At 39.1% G+C, this 16,817-nt stretch overlaps 1 long non-coding RNA gene across 1 annotated transcript in view; it reads left to right on the top strand.

Annotated features, from left to right (window-relative positions):
* LOC144305020 (uncharacterized) overlaps positions 1-15,868 on the top strand; it is a 60,865-nt gene extending 44,997 nt beyond the window's left edge. The window contains exon 3 of the long non-coding RNA XR_013372046.1: positions 15,710-15,868. This is a non-coding gene — a long non-coding RNA (uncharacterized LOC144305020). The remainder of the gene's footprint in view (positions 1-15,709) is intronic.
* Positions 15,869-16,817: the final 949 nt, after the last annotated feature.

Consider the following 16,817-nt stretch of genomic DNA (forward strand, 5'->3'; position numbering starts at 1 on the left):
CAGTACCATAATTTTAGGTGTTCAATATCAAAGAATACATCACAGAACTGTAAGAGCTCTGTGTGTGTGTCCTACCACCATAGCATTAAACTGTGAACCTATTCAGTGGTGTGCTGGTAAATGTTTAACAACTGGCTCTCAAGGGGCTAGGAGTGAAGGATATGATTTGTAGCATTTGCCCATTTCCATGGTGTAAAAACTCCACCACGTCTTATTTGAAGCTACAAATGTGGCATCACTGAATGTAGAGCTGGGAAGAGATGTACAGCAAAACAGCATTATACAGTATTTCCACCAAATAGATACAAGGAAATAAATAATCTGTAGTGTATAAAGAATAGTAAAACACAACAAAAAACGAAAACAAAAGAGGGAAGTGATATGTTTTGAGTATTTATGTTCTTTGTGTTTAATTCAGTGTATTTAGTTTTAAATTTGTGTAGTTTCATTTTTAATAACGGCCAGTGTTTAACTACTGGCTTGCAAAGTTCCTGAAAATTCAAAATTAGTTTGCAAAAGCTCGTACGGCCTCATGCCACTTATTACTCTAATTGACATTTTGAAACGTTTGTTTATGTGTGACCCTGATAAACTAAGTACCTCCTACACCTTCCTGAAATTGTCTACTTCCATTGTTGATTTTTATTTTATCATTTTCATCTGGGTATAATATTGCATATGGATCCTTGTTTATTTTTGTCTTGTTAGATTCAGCCAATTATTTCACCCTGTCAATTACTCTTTAGATCCTAATCCCATCATCGCATATTTCTGTCATCTTTGTCCCTTCTGGCTTCATGGCATCCACATATTTGATGAGCAAGCCTTATGCATCTCATCCAAGGCGCTGAATTTAAAAACAATAATGCTTGACAGGACAGGGCCAAGGACAGAATCCTTGGCCATGCAAGTAGAATTCGCCCTCCACATAGGCATCAAACCATTAATCAGCATTGATTCAGGGAGATATTTGTCTACTTAATAGCCTTTGCATCCAGTCCAAATTTTTCCACCTTGTTTGTAAGACTCTCAAAAGATTATTTACAAAGTGCATAAACTAAAGTCCAGAAACCCTCACTTTCTTCCTTCTCACGTCAGAGAAAAAGACTACTCACCCCCTGTGCAAAGCCGAGCACTTTCTCCAGGATTCCTTTCTTCTGTCTTTTCAATCTGCCTCTTCTTCCACTTCCACCCCCTTGCATGTGAACATAGCATATAAACACAGCCGGAAAAATCTTTGTTTCTCTCCTCTGCTTTTGTTTCCCATTTGGGATATTGCATATTTCCATTTTTTCCACTTTTCTTGGGCTTACTTATTCCATCTCTCCCCTCTATTCTCAGCATGACCGATACCATGACCTGTTCCACTTGGAAAGTGGATGCATTCAGGTGAGACTCCACTCATTTGCTGCTTTGCTACCCTTCAGACGTAATCTGAACCTGGCAAAGTGGAGGTGGAAGTTTCTCCTGCGTATCTGGAATAGTATCTTCTCAAAATTCCTCAAGATCTTGGCTCTCCTATTCCCTCTCTTATAGCATCACCCTCTTTCTCTCAACTGACTCTTTAAGCATCATCTTATAAAAGACTCTAGCTTCTTCCATTTCTTTATAAATAAAATAATTCTCTTCCAACTCTAACCCCTGCATCATATTCTCCCCACCATCTTTACTTCTTCACCTCCTCTTCCATTCTCATTCATTGGTGATTTGCCTTTGTATTCACCAATCCATTGGTTCTAATTAGGCCCCCATAGTTACCATCATTCTCTCTCTTTTCCTTCTCTCTCTCTCTCTCCCCACACACAAACACACACATGCACACACACACACACACACACACACACACACACCTTTGCATTCCTTACCTTACAAGGCTTCTTTGCAGCTTCAAGACTAACCACTCCTTGTGTGTGTGTGTTTTTCCTTTAGTTTCTTTTTATCTTTGTTTCACTGACACTCATTCTCCTCATTTTCCTCCTCCAGCTCTGGATGCCTCCTCTTTCTTCTTGTCAGATCTCTCTTCCTCAATCACCACTTGCCTGGGCCTTCTCAGCACTGCCCACAGCTTCCTCCACCACCACCTCTTTCTGTGTGACTCCCAATTCTGTATTTTCAGCCCAGACCTTGTTGGAATTCTGTTTCAAATACAGATCTCCATATGCATGATTCACTCTCCCAAAATGAACATCTTATCTTCCTCCCGCGTCCTCTCACCAAAATATGCACCTCCTCCTGAAATCTCTATTCTGGTTTATAGGACTGCCACTCACTCACTTGCCCAGGCCAATAGTGTGCCCTGTTCCTCCTCACCCACAGTCAGTCAGTAGGTCAGGAAACCCTCTAGGTATCAATTCTTCAGGTTCTCATTTCTTGCCTGATTTGTTTGTGACAGGTTTCTAATTACTTCCCTGCATGTAATCTCTCACTTCTTTAATCTATCCTCTACCTACAACCAGTGTCATCATTCTAGGACAACCATACCAAATCATACCAAACCATGGACCTCCTTTATGTAATATTTCACTTGAACTCCCAGTTAACTGCAGGATAAAGTCCAAATGCCTCACCACCAGCCTCTACCTCTCCAGTGACGTCCCCTGAACACCGAATTCACTGCATTTTCCAAAGACATCTATGTCTTAATTATCACTGTGCCTTTACACGTACTGACATTGATTCGCAGAATAATTTTCCCCATGTTTAGTGATGAAATTCTCATTCTTCCAGATAACAGCTAAAATAATCACTCTTCCATGAATCATGATGACATTTTTCATGCCACCATTTCTTACGTTACTATTCTTTCTTGTACTGGCTGCTGTCAAGCACTTACCATACACTATTGATACTGACACTATCTACTTACCTGGATATCTCCATTGTTACATGGAATTTAAGAAACTAATAAATTTCTTAAAGGAAGATATTGAATTCTATTTATCTTTGCATCTCCAGTTCTTAGCACATGCCCAGCACATCTTAGGTAACTCAGTATATTTTCACTGAATGAATAACTTTTCCTTACTTAAAATTTTAGACTCAGGCAAAGGAAGATATGTGGAAACTAGCATGATTTATGCCTGGTGAATGGATGCTGGTTCTTTGGGATCAGTACTTTTTCATTTATTTTCTCAAACCAAAATTTCAATATTCAACTCTAGATAAAATGTACCAATATTAAATTCTTTAGCTTGTGGGATAACTTTTCTTTTCTCTTCATTTTAAGTTTTGAAAACTGACCTAAAATTTTTCCAAGTTCAACTCTCCTGCTCCAGAAATGGTACTATAGATAAAACTCTGCAATTTACATAAATGTGTTCACTGTTGGGTAAAAGCTTTTGGAGTGTATATATATATATATATATATATATATACACACACATATCTGGGTGTTGAGACAAAACCAAGGACAAAGAATTATTTTAGAATTGTAAGTAATTAACTAAACCCAATTAAAGATGACTTAAAGTGTCATTTCTAAATTTACAATACGAAATATGGTGGTGGGTGATTGCATTCATTAATCTCATGGATGGAATCATTAGGTTCTTTGATCTTCTTCTTAGATCTTGAACTATTTTATTTGTTTGTTTTCAATCCCATGAGACTTGTCTCTGATAGTAAAATGGCTGCTGCAACTTCTGGTATTATGGATACTTTCCAGAGAGTAATAGGGAAGAAACAGCACTGATATCTGCCCCTTTTTTTTTAACAAGGTATCAGCTTTTGTAGAATCCTTCAGGCAGATTTTGTCCTAGGTTGTATTGGACAGATCTGAGTTGAATGACCATACCTGCACTTCAGGAAGATTAGAAAAGTAACTATTTTACTTTTTTTTTTTTTTTTTAGCCTCCACAGTGAAAGAAAAGTAAGGGAGAATGGGGTTGAAAACCAATTCTTATCTGCCTTGGGGGATAAGATCAGGTGTGACTGATTGCTGTTCTGCTTCCCAATGTGTATTGGCTTTTATCTTACATTACTCCATTGTTTTCTTAATTCAAAAATTGTGCTGAACTTGTCTTTGGATAGCTTGACAATGTTTTTACTGGCTTTCCCACCTGCATAGCATCTGTTTTGAACAATTTTTCTCCCCTCACCTCTCCCCTGATCATTGGCATTTTTTAAAAGATTTTATTTATTTGTTGGAGAGACAGAGAAAGAGTGTGAATTGGATGAGGGGCAGAGGGAGACAGAGAGAATCCCAAGTAGATTCCCCAAGTGCAGAGCCCACGTGGGGCTCCATCTCAGGACCTGGAAGTCAGAATGTGAGCTGTAACCAAGAGCCCGAGGCTTAACCCACAGAGCCACCCAGGTGCCCCTGGTCGTTGGCATTTTTGTAGGCAAAAGTCTCATTTTTTTCTACTCATCTTTCTAACCTCTTTAGGTCCATTTATATTATTTTGTCTCTACTAGTGCTGATAAATATATTTTATATATTTAACATAATTTCTAATTTTACTAGAGTTCTGCTTACTTCCTTTTCTAGATCATGAATATAATACTAAATAAAACCAAATCAGGGGCACCTGGGTGGCTTAGTTGGTTAAGTGTCTGCCTTATGCTTTAGTCATGATCTTGGGGTACTGGGATCAGGCCTCACATCAGGCTCTCTGCTCAGTGGCAAGACTGCTTCTCCCTTTTCTCTGTGATCTCTCTCACTCTCTCTCAAATAAAAAATAACAAAATGTTAAAAATCAGATTATATATTAACCTTTGAATCATCCTAATGAAAATATTTCTCACCAAATGTATATATACTCAATTTATCATTTCCTCACACCTCTAAACCAAGCATTTTCATGGAGTTAAAAAAGATGAGAACTAAAAGGAGCTTCCAACATTTTTCATTTTATACGTCAGATAATTGAGACTGAGAAAGTCAAAATGAGTAGTTAGTGTTTGAGACAACGCTAGAAACCCTGGTTTCCTGGTCTTCAGTTTGATGTTTTTCCACCTAGATTGAGATATGATTGGGTTTTTCATGAGAAACATTTGAGATAACAGAAATATTGGGCCAGTGGAACAGGAGCCAAGGAAGTGGGCGATAGCATTAGTCCCAGAAAGGGCTAGGACAAAGCTCAACTGAAAATCATGGAGCAAGCTGAGGAATGGTTTAAGTGATCTTGGGCATAAAGTCCAATTTGGTAAGACAGGGCACAGCAGTGGGTGAGCTCTTGGGAGCTAGGCAGGTGGCAGTCATGATTCTGGGAGTTGTACCCATATGTTGCAGAATCCCTGCCAGAAAGCTGTGTTTGGGCGAGGCTCCAGTTCCTGGAGTGGAGGGCTGACAGGTGCCAGGTGGGGTCCAGGCCCTAGCCAGATGTACTGCAGTTCCGAGTGTGGCTCTGGTCACAGGGAGGGGATGACAGTCTCTGGATGACTGGTTGCAAACTAAGAAAAAAGGAGTTAGGCAGAAGTAAGACACCATGGCCAGAGCCAATATCAGGGGTAGTACTAGGTATGTTGGGGCGACTCAGGCACCCAGGACATCGGCACTTGGATCTGAAGGGCAGTAAAAGAGGCTTGTAAGGCATGAAGAAAACCCAACAATCACAGCTGAATTTTCAAGCCTCAGGTCTAGGGTCAGAATTTAATTCAAAATCTCACCAGCCTCAGTCAGCACTGGCTCAGGATGGGAGACAGGACCAAGCCTGTGTTTTTGCAGCAGTCGTGAATGCAGTCAGGAGATCAGAGGACCCACACCCTGAAGTTGCTAGAATCCAATTTACACTTAATGTTTGACCTAAAATTATTTTGGGGTGGGGGACGGAAGAAAGGGTGTCAGGCTCTACAAACCTCAATTTAATAATTCCTTAGGAAAAGTTTATCTCCAGCTTTTTAAAAAAGCATCTCAGTAGTAGGTGGTGTTCATGAATTCATTATCTACAGGGTGTTTACAGATTTGTATGTCTTAATATAGTTACGTCGTTGGTTTGTGTTAATTTTAGAACTTCTTTAGCAGCACCTTAGTTCTCTGAGACTTTTAAAAAATAGAGACAGCAAGGAAATAGCTATAAAGGCAGTGTATGCATTATAAAAATATATCCATTGGAGACGGAGAGAATGTATGGTGGTCAGGATTCTGCAGTCAATACAACTGGGTCATTAAGGTGACCAAGATCACCAGACCATGAAACACTTGGTCCAATCATTTCATCCATCTTAATGACCAAAGCCAACCAACTGCACAATGATACAATCAATTGCTCAGTAACTATCCATTATGATGGCAGAAAACAAAACAAAACAAATTGGCAGTGTTTTGGTCAGTTTAGTAGAGCTACACAGACAAGATTGCCAAGCAAATGCTGGCTCCTAGTTTTTATGCCTTTTGTGGTCCCGATGCATTTCCTTAATTCTGATTATTTAGGAATACTCAACTCTCCCAAGTGTTTATCTCCAGCTTGCTCTTTGCCATTAGTTTCTGTCTACTTTACTTTCTTCAATTCATCTTGTTTATGAGAGATTTTAAAGCAATCAGTACTTCATTTTTTAAAGTCATCAATCATTTTCTATCCCTACTTATTTATTATGCTTTATTAGAAAATTTATTCTTGTGTGTATTCCATTTTTTTGTTGCTACATTTATATATGAGCTTTCCAATTTGCCCTATTTCTCTTTGAAAATATTAAGTCAAACAGAACAGTGGTATAAATTATATTTTACATATAAGCCAAATATAATATATATATTTTTAAGCATTTGCCTGGATATGTATTTGTTTACACATATATCTGCCTATGTGTTTTTTGGATTTGCTATAATCCATGCCCAAATACTCAGACCATCTATTTCAGATATACTGTATTCCTATCTTGCAAACAGATTGATCTACTTTTTCCCTCTGGAATTATGCTTAACTATAATGTTAAACTTTAATTTTCCTATTTTTCTATAATGGTCAGATTCTACTGTTTTACCACTGCCTTGTACTCTTCCTCTTTTCTAGGCTGGTCTATGCAATACTTCATCGAACAGAAGCTAAATATTTGGTAATCCAATAGTTGGGTGTTTTTTGTGTGTGCATTTGGGAGGAAAAAGCAGACTAACTTCTTTACTGATTTCTTTATTTTAATGAAATTATTAGAATTTCCTAAATGATTTGGTACATGTAGGCACAGAAAACAGTTTTGGGGAAAACTTTATTTCCTGAAAAAAATTGTTGACTACAGTTTTATAGCAAAAAATACAGCTTTGAAAAAAAAGTGAAAAGGATCAGAATCATCTCTATTTTCTGGGAATTACCTTTGTAACCATCTCATCATTAGTTTGAGTGTTGAGCTCTTTGTGTTTTAAGGGTTGTATGCTATATGCACATGAGTGCCTATGTGTGGATGCATTTTTTTTGGTGGGGGGGGAGGCAGTAACCATAGTTAACCAGTAGTGATGGGGGACTGCCTGCAATAACTGGATTACAGATACAGCATGTATGTGCCTCAGGCTCTGCTGTAGGAACAGATGGTAGTTGAGGTCAAGTGAGGTCAGATCTAACCAATTGGAGCAGGGAACTGATTATAAGGATGAATGGTGGGTAGGTGAGGGTGTGATAGGGGTCAGGGGAGGCAGCTGCTATTGGGGGTACTTGAAGTCAGAGAAACAAATTTCCTGGCAAGGTACTCAGGCGTATGGGTGGACTCTGGAAGTGGAAGCTAAGAAAGCACTTCAGACAGAAACTAACTATGGCCTGGGCAACTTCCCTGAAGTAGCTATAACACATTCCATGGTCCCTGTGATACATAGATGACATCTTTGGTGCAAAAACGTGGTTACATTTAAGCACCCATAAGTAGAAAGTGCTGCATTGGGGTCATGAGTGACTCATTATGTATTTTCAAGTTGGGAGGGGGTTAAGGATATCACAAGCCTCCAAGGTATTTTGGAAACAAGGTTTCCAGGATCTTGAGGGGGCCAGCTATTGTTAGGAAAAGGTCATTTATTACTTTTTAGTAAAACCTCAGTCATGAGACCCTTCGGATGTATATTGGTGGGTCATATTCTTGGGGGATGATTGCCAACATGTATCTTTAGATATAAAGAAAGTTTCAAAGCATTTTTTTTAATATGTTCAAGCAACAGATTCACAGGATTCTGGGTGTCTGGCTAAGATTGGGGTTTGCCCTTTGCAAGTATTGAGGGAGTTGAGTTCCTAGAGGAATGTCACTCTGCCTGTTTCAAGGACTTGTTAATGGGCTGTAAGTAGTAAGGAAATTTAATGTTTCTTTTGTCTTTGTTTCCCACATCACCTGAAGGCCTTTTATTCTCAAAGTCCCAGACTTCCAAGGTTGTCCTTTCTATATAGCAGAACTTCAATTAGCATTCCCAACTCAAACTTTTGTTCCATGTATGGATTTCCTCTTATCCTTAGTCTATATGAACACAATCATCTCTATGATCTAAAGAGCTGTCAATCTCCATCTCAGACCAGAGGTACCATTTTTTTTTTTTTTTTTTCCTGTGCTGAACTGGGCTATTCAGAGATGTCAAAGACTCTGAAAGGTTTGACAAGTTGAAGGGGGAGAAAATTTTATTCTTATAAATACATGATCCATCTTTCAGGGAATCCATCTGTCTGAGTAGACTGACCCAGGTTAAGGGCCTTGACACATTCTTCCATACAAAATGATTTCCATTTGTCTTGGAAAAACCTAGACTTCATGGAGAGTGTGTGGTTGAAATGTCAGGGCAGATGCACTTAGTACTCAAGGATTATCTGAGGAGTTTAAAAATTGGCTACCATTGCTTGCTCTAAGAGGTGTAAGAGGTAAAGATTTTATAAAGTTCATACTCATTTCATTAACTGCTTGGGAAAATACAGAATTTGTGTATGTCATTGTTACGGTAAGTAGAGTAAGAAAAAGGAATGAGAGGTGTAGTATAATATGAAAAATAGTTGGTCTTTGTCCCCAGTTTCTGTCACAGAACTCCTAAAGCCCTAGGCATTTTCTGAGTGATAGAGGGTTGTTATTCCTAAGAAGTTCATTTTGATCACCTCTGAGTTTATGCTAATGAGGTGGCTTTATGTGGGGCCCTTAGACAGCCTCAGGATGGGGGCTGGTCACCAGAAAGACTAAACTGTGATTAGAGGAAGGGAACTTCCAGCCCTCCCACCCTATCCCCCCAAATTGTGGGAGAGGAGGTGAGGCTGGAGATTGGATTGTAAAAACTCTTGCACAATAAGGTTTAGAGAGCTTCTGGGCTACTGAACATATATACTTGCAAGGAGGGTGGTGTACCTAGAAAGGCAGGAAAGCTCTGTGCCCCTCCTCCCCATACCTTGCTTTATGCATCTCTTCTACTTGGCTGTTCTGAGTTTTGTCCTTTGTAATAAACTGGTAAACATGTGTAAAGTGTTTTCCTGAGTTCTGTGAGCCATTTTAAAAAATTATTGAATGTAAAGAAGGAGTCATGGGGACTCCTAATTTGTAAGTGGTCAGAGGTGCTAGTGGTCCAGGACTGCTGTGTGATGTGGTGGTAGTCTTGTGGGACTGAGCCCTTAACCTGTGGAGCCTGGGCTAGCTGGTAGTTAATGTCATATTTGAGTTGACTTTTTGGACACCAAGTTGGTGTCAGAAAATTAGAAAATTGGTTGGTGTCAGGAAAAATACTCCAGAGGGGAAAATAAATTTGGAAGTGAGTGCAGAACTCGATCAATTTAGAAGTTAAAAACAAAAACCAAAAACCAAAAAAGCAGGCACAGGGTTTTTGTTTCAATGGTTCTGTAGATCTTTCCATACTAAAACTTTAAAAAAAATCTATCTACCTTATTAGTGGGTTAAAAGGAATGTGCAACTTAAGGGAAATTTATGCTACATTAGTTTACATAGTCTAATATAATTTTGCAGTAATTAAGTTTAATTTCTATATATCACTCCGAACAAGACAAAATAGCAGAAGAATGCATTTATTCTTCATCATTTACAAAATGATAAAAGCAGGGACTGCTAGATCAACACTAAATTATAGCACAAGAGAAGAGAGCTGCTCTCATATTGTTACTAGATTCTTCACCTATCAATCTGCGCCAACTTTTTGAAGATGGGGCTGAAATTCCTACGAAACGGCAAGAATGTGATCTGTATTTAGTGATGATTTATTGGTGCTGTACATAAAAGAAAACTGGAAAATAATGACGTAAACAGAGAAGCAATTTATTATTCTCACGTAACAAAAGATGTAAGAAATAGGTAGTCCAGGGCCGATTTGGACATTCAGAGGTGCTCTTTGGGACCAAAGCTCATTCTATCTTCCGTTTTGCCAATCATGGTTCTGGCTTTCCACCTTTGTGGTTGCAAGATGTTTTTTTTTTTTTTTTTTTTTTTTTGCAAGATGTTAATTATAATTACACAAATCACATCTATGTTCCAAGTAGAATGAGTAAAATAACAAAAGCAAAGGGCAAAAGGAAGCAAAAAAGCCAGTAGGCTGTCCTTCTAAAAGGTTCTTCATAAAGTCTGTACCAGTGATTCTTATATCTCATTGGCCAGAACTGAGTCATGTGATGGTATTGATTGACTATGCTACCTCAGAATTCACACGGTAGTCCCTTGTTACTCAGTTTCCCTCTGTGTGGTTTCAGTTACCTGTGATCAACCATGATTGGGAAGCAGATGATCCTACTTCTAATGAGCTATCCAGAAGGTCCATAGTGGTCTAAAGTTATGTCACAGGGCCTACATCATTCACCTCACTTCATCTGAGCATGTGGGCATCTTATCATCTCACATCATTACAAGAATATAGTGAGAGAGAGAGAGAGAGAGGAAAAAGAGAGTGCAATAAGATTGAGAGAGAGGGGGAAAGAGAGACCACATTCACATAGCTTTTATTATTACAAGTATATTGTCTTAATTGTTCCATTTTATTACTAGTTGTTAATCTCTTATTGTGCCTAATTTATAAATTAAGCTTTATCATAGGTATATATGCATAGGAAAAACATAGTATAGATCTTCCTTGACTTATGATGGGATAATTTCCTAATAAACCCATTATAGGTGGGAAATATCATAAGTTGATAATACATGTAATACACCTAAGCTACTCAACATCAGAGTTTAGCCTAGCCTACCTTAAATGTGCTCAGAACACTTCTATTAGTTTACACTTGGGCAAATCATCTCACACAAGGCATATTTTATAATAAAGAGTTGAATTTCTCCTGTGATTTATTGAATACTGTATTGGAAATGAGAAACAGAATGGTTGTTTGGGCACGGAACGATAAGCATATACTGGTTGTTTACCTTCATGATTGCCTGCCTGACTGGGAGCTGTGGCTGGCCGCCACTGCCCAGCATCACAAGAGAGCATCCAACCACATATTGCTAGCCTGGGAAAACGATCAAAATTCAAAATTTGAAGTACAGTTTCTACTGAATGTGTATTGCTTTTGTATCGCAAGGTTGAAAAATCATAAGGTCAACCATTTTAAGTCGGTGAACTGCGGGGTAAATGGGGTCTGGTACTATCATAGTTTCAGGCATCCACTGGGGGGGCTTGGAACATACTCCCTTGGGGTAGGGGGAGTACTGTATTCACACTGGCATTAGGTTTTCAATACCTAATGCCAGTGGTTCCAGGAAATGGATAAGAATGAGCTTTGTATTAGGTATTGAAAACCTAATGCCAGTGTGATGGTATCAGGAGGGGGAGCCCTTGTGAGGTAATTAGGTCACAACATCATTAGCCCTCATAAACAGAATTAGTATCCTTATAAAAGCTGAGAAATTTCTTATCCTTTTGCCATATGGAGTTACAGCTATAAGGTGTCTTCTATAAGACAGAAAAAGGGCTCTTATCAGACATTGAATCTGCTAGTGCCTTGATCTTGGGACTTCTCAGCCTCCAGAACTGTGAGAAGTCAAGTCTTATTGTTTATAAACCACCCAGTTTATGGCATTTTATTATAGCACTCTGAAGGGACTAAGACACATGACCATTCCTTGCTGAAGGTGGTCAGGAGTCATTCCTTAGCAGTTTAGCAGTTTATACTGTACACTTAATAAAAGTAATAATTCTGAGGTACAGATTAAGGGATAATGAATCTTGTACTAACAACAAGCATTAATACTTTCACTAGTTATGACATAAATAATGACCACCTACAAAACAAAAACATGACTTCATAGCTTTATAACCAAAAAATCCTAAAGTTCAAATATTACTCTTGACTTTAATATCCACTCCACAGGAAACTTATTCCTCTTCTTCTCTTTTTTCTCCTTTTCCTCTTTTCTCCTCATTTTTTTTTTTTTTAAATCAAATCTCTTTCCATTATCATGTCTCCCTCTCTAGGCATTTTGTCTTCTCTTCTCTCCTTCTCTTCCTCTGTTCTCCTCCCTTGTAACATATACTTACTTTTAGTACAAACTTAGACTTTTCTCTAGTTCCATTCAATGAAACCCCTATTTCATTAATACCCTATTACATAACAAACCACTGCAGAAGTTAGTGGCTTAAAGCAGGGATCAGCAAACTTTTTCTGTAAAGGCTGTATAGTAAACATTTCAGCTTTCTGGGCCATGTGGTCTCTGCCATTGCAGTGCAAAGGCAGCCACCAATGATATGTAAACAAATGAGTATGACTGCTTCTCAATAAAACTTTATTTACAAACAGGTGGTGAGCTAAATTTAGCCTTCAGGATGTAGTTTGCCATCCCTTGACTTGAAACAACAATGACTTATCATGTCTCATGATTCTGTGAATTGATTGACCAAGCAGGACAGTTTTATTCCATATGGGATAACGGAGGTCACTTCCTGGCTGTATTTAATAAATAGTTCAACTGGAGATAGAACATCCCAAATGGCTCCTCATTCTCAAGGACCTCTCTCCATACAGCTTCTCATTATTCAGTATTTAGTCTGAGCTCTCTTATAGCAGTGGACCTAGAGGTCAAGCTCCAGATTGCAAGTGCTTATCAAGCCTCTGCTTGTATCATTTTGTGAAATTCTCATTGACCAACACAAGTCAGTGGCCAAGCCCAGAGCCAAAGTAGGACAGGGCTATACTGGGGTATGAAATCCCAGAAGCATGGAGCACTGGGGGCCAGCAATGTGAGAAAATACTGAAGTCTGCCTTCTAGCCCTCAGTGATGCATATCTGTCTTACATTCAAAGTACGTTCAGTTCCTTCCCTGACCCACATAACATCATCCCACTTCAGCATCAGGTTCATGCTTGGTGCTTAGCACTTTGTCATATAAATCATTTTCAAGCATAAATGTGGTTCCTAGGATGTCCTCATACATTCAACACTCAATGATGAAAATAGGAAAGGATAACCTCCATAGGTTAGGTATTCCCTTTCTAAAAATGGTAGCAGAGAGATGAGACCGAAAGTGTAGAGTTCTTGCTCCATCGAAACTTTGTAACCCATTGGGACACATGTCACTTGGGGGAACAGAATGTTTGCTGCAATCCCTAGAATTAGTTCCTTAAGACATTGCTCTCCTCTACATCTTGATCTTCTGGATTCTTGGTTCTACTTTCTAAGATGGCCTTGCTTCCATAAATAATGGCAATGCCTACCACTAAGTAATACTCTCAAATGGCTTCCTGTCAATAATATAAGTTGGTGGCTCAGAGACATCTTTTCATTTTGACCTATTCTTCTGAGTCCAAGCTGATACAACTCTTTAAAAAAGGCTGTGGACTTGTAGATATCCAGTTTTATTTATTTATTTATTTTTTAAAGATTTTATTTATTTATTCACGATAGTCACAGAGGAGAGAGAGAGAGAGGCAGAGACACAGGCAGAGGGAGAAGCAGGCTCCATGCACCGGGAGCCTGACGTGGGATTCGATCCTGGGTCTCCAGGATCGCGCCCTGGGCCAAAGGCAGGCGCCAAACCACTGCACCACCCAGGGATCCCTAGATATCCAGTTTTAAAATCCATTCCATTAGGCAAAAACCCACACCCACAAATAACACGCCAGAGGTCTCTCCCTGATTTGAGCTCAGAATAAGTGTTTTGTGGTAAAATGCCCTTAAGATTCTCAGAAGTGATTTTGTTCAGGGGAGAGGATCTGTGAAGCATTGCCTTAAATCTTTCAGGGGTCTAAACAAGGGATCAAACAGCTGAAACCTTGATTCTCTATTTGCCCTCAGGCCTCTAGAATGATAGCATCTTGGAGTTGATCTTTCTCCCTGAGGAAAATTCTTACTTTAAGATGTTTTACCCACTTGAAAGACTGAAAATGAGAAACAGCTATCTTGTCTAATTCAAAAAGTCCCAAGTTGGAAATATTTTCTCTGTGTTCCGCTTGAAAACTGAATAGTACGTTCTTTACCTTTTATTTTTCTTGCAATATCTTCCCATAAATGGCTTAGAGCACCAATTGACACATTCACTATTCCGCCTAAATTTAGCCAAATTCTTAGCTAAATTCTCAACTTTATTAGGTATCTAATTTTTCTATCTTCTAAGTTACCACTAATGAAGGATAGTTGGAAGAGAGGCAGGGACAAGGGCCTTGCCCTGAGAGGAAACCACCCTTATGAGGATTTTACACCGCCCTGGAAGGATCCCTCCACTCTTTCCCACATGATAGGTAGATGACAAAAACCTGATTGGGTGACAGGCTCATGGAGGACTAATTGGATTAAAATAGCCAGCCAACAAGTCCATAAAAACCCCTAGATCTAAATGTCAAACCAGCAGCCCTCTCGGGTCCCCTCCTTCTTGGGGAGCTTTGTACTATAGTTTAATATTGCCCAATAAACTTTGCTTTGCTGCCCACCACTCTTTGGTATACCTCTTGATTCTTTGAAGCAGTGTGACCAAGAACTGCTGGCACCAAAGGGAAAAAAAATCCTGTAACAAGCATAGGTAAAAATTTCCTTCATTCTTCTACTAATATATAACACAGGTCCCTTTTTCTCCAGCCTCTAATAGAAAGTTTAGTTGTTCCAGGGTCCACTCACAGTATTCTCATTTTTCCATCTTCCATGGAGTCCCAAATTCTGTATTAATCATGTTTTAAAATATTTTATATTTCATGATGCTTTGAAGGTTCTTGGGGCCTTGCTGACCCAGGAGAGACTGTTCCTCCCCTGCTTAGCTAATTCCTAGAGACAGTAACCAACTATCTTTTGCATATGCAAAGTACCTAATCCAGAGCCCATACAACCAACTCTCCCCTTTGCCAAGCTCTCACACATTGTCCCCTGCCCTAATCAACCCAGGGCAAGGTATCACACAACTCAATCTCTACTCTTCAGAGTCTGCTGAAATTATTCAAACTAAACAATCCTAAACCTGCTTATCCTGGTTACCTGCCTTGCCCACTCTTTCTCATGAAAATTGCCAGAAAGGCTATTACCCATGCTACTCTTTTACTCCTGTTTCTTGACAGACCCTGGTGCTTCCCCATGTGGTCCTGTATAGGGTAGCATGCCTCTTCCTCTTGACAGCTATACAAGAACAAACTGCCTTTTCAATGGCAATCATCTGATCTGTTGGCCTTCCCAAACTTCAGTAAAAACAAACTCCAAGGTATATTTTAAAGAGATCCAAAAATAAATAAATAAATAAAATAAAATAAAATAAAATAAAAATAAAGAGATCCAATGTCAAATACTTGAGGTTTTTGTTATAATAGCACCCTACTTTTAGGTACCAATTTCTATGTTAATTGTTTGTTGCTACATAACAGTCACCCCTAAACCCAATGGCTTAAAACGTCAATTCTTTGTTTTTTTTAAAGATTTTACTTATTTATTCATGAGAGACACAGAGGGAGGCAGAGACACAGGCAGAGGAAGAAGCAGGATCCCTGCAGGGAGTCCGATGAGGGAGTTGATCCCAGGACCCCAGGATTACGCCCTGACCTGAAGGCAGATGCTCAATCATTGAGCCACCCAGGTACTCCTTTCAATTATTTCTCACAATTCTGTGGGTTGACTGGCTTAGCTGAGCATCCTTCTGCTCCATGTGGTGGAGATGAGGTCAATCAAGTGGTTGCATTCTGCTAGGAGCTCACCTGAGGGTAGAATGTCCAAGATATCCTCCTGGGTCTCATCTTTGAGTAGTCAATCATTGAGTAGTCAAGACTGAATTTCTTTATAATATGGCAGCTGGCTTCTCAAAGTAAACATTCCAAAAGACAGTGTACAAATATTTATCAATATTTGAGTCATGCTTGCTACTATCTCAACGGCCAAACCATTAGCTAGTTGACACTCTAAGTAGGAGAGGACTCCCCAGGGGCTGAATACTGAGAGATACGGGTCCTCTGGGAACATCAAGGCCTACCTACCAGTATGATAATGCCAGTCCAAGTTTCTTTTTGCTTTGTGGAAAAGCCCATAGAGGATAGCAGAAAATGCTATGATGTGGTGAAGACAAAAGGGTTGGAAGACATGGATGTAGACAAGACAATGCTGAAGGATTTGATTTTTCACTACTCCGTTAGCCACTTTGGCATTCTAAAGACACAAATTTTCATTTTCCTAGAACATATCTTAATCTGGGATTAAATGGCATTACACTGCCAGTAAGCTTTTATTGTCTTGATATTCCCATCACTATTAAAGAGGCCTACTGTGGCTAACTCTGTTTGGGACTATGAAATTTTCTTTCTCCTTAAAATTTTGTTTTCATTGCTGTCATTGTTCCTGTTCCTTTCTCCTACATAGATTCCTTCGGCTACATTGACATTCTGAGAAGAGATAGTCTTCAGCAATTATCCACATGGAAACATGTGCTACTTATGGCAGTCTGCTCTTTCTTTTCTGTCTTGCTAATTTTGTGAAATTGGTTATTTGTGAATAGTTACTTGATTACAGAAATAACTTACTGACGCCTAGAATTGT

Source organism: Canis aureus, chromosome 35 (genome assembly GCF_053574225.1).
Source record: "Canis aureus isolate CA01 chromosome 35, VMU_Caureus_v.1.0, whole genome shotgun sequence".
Lineage (NCBI taxonomy): Eukaryota > Metazoa > Chordata > Mammalia > Carnivora > Canidae > Canis > Canis aureus.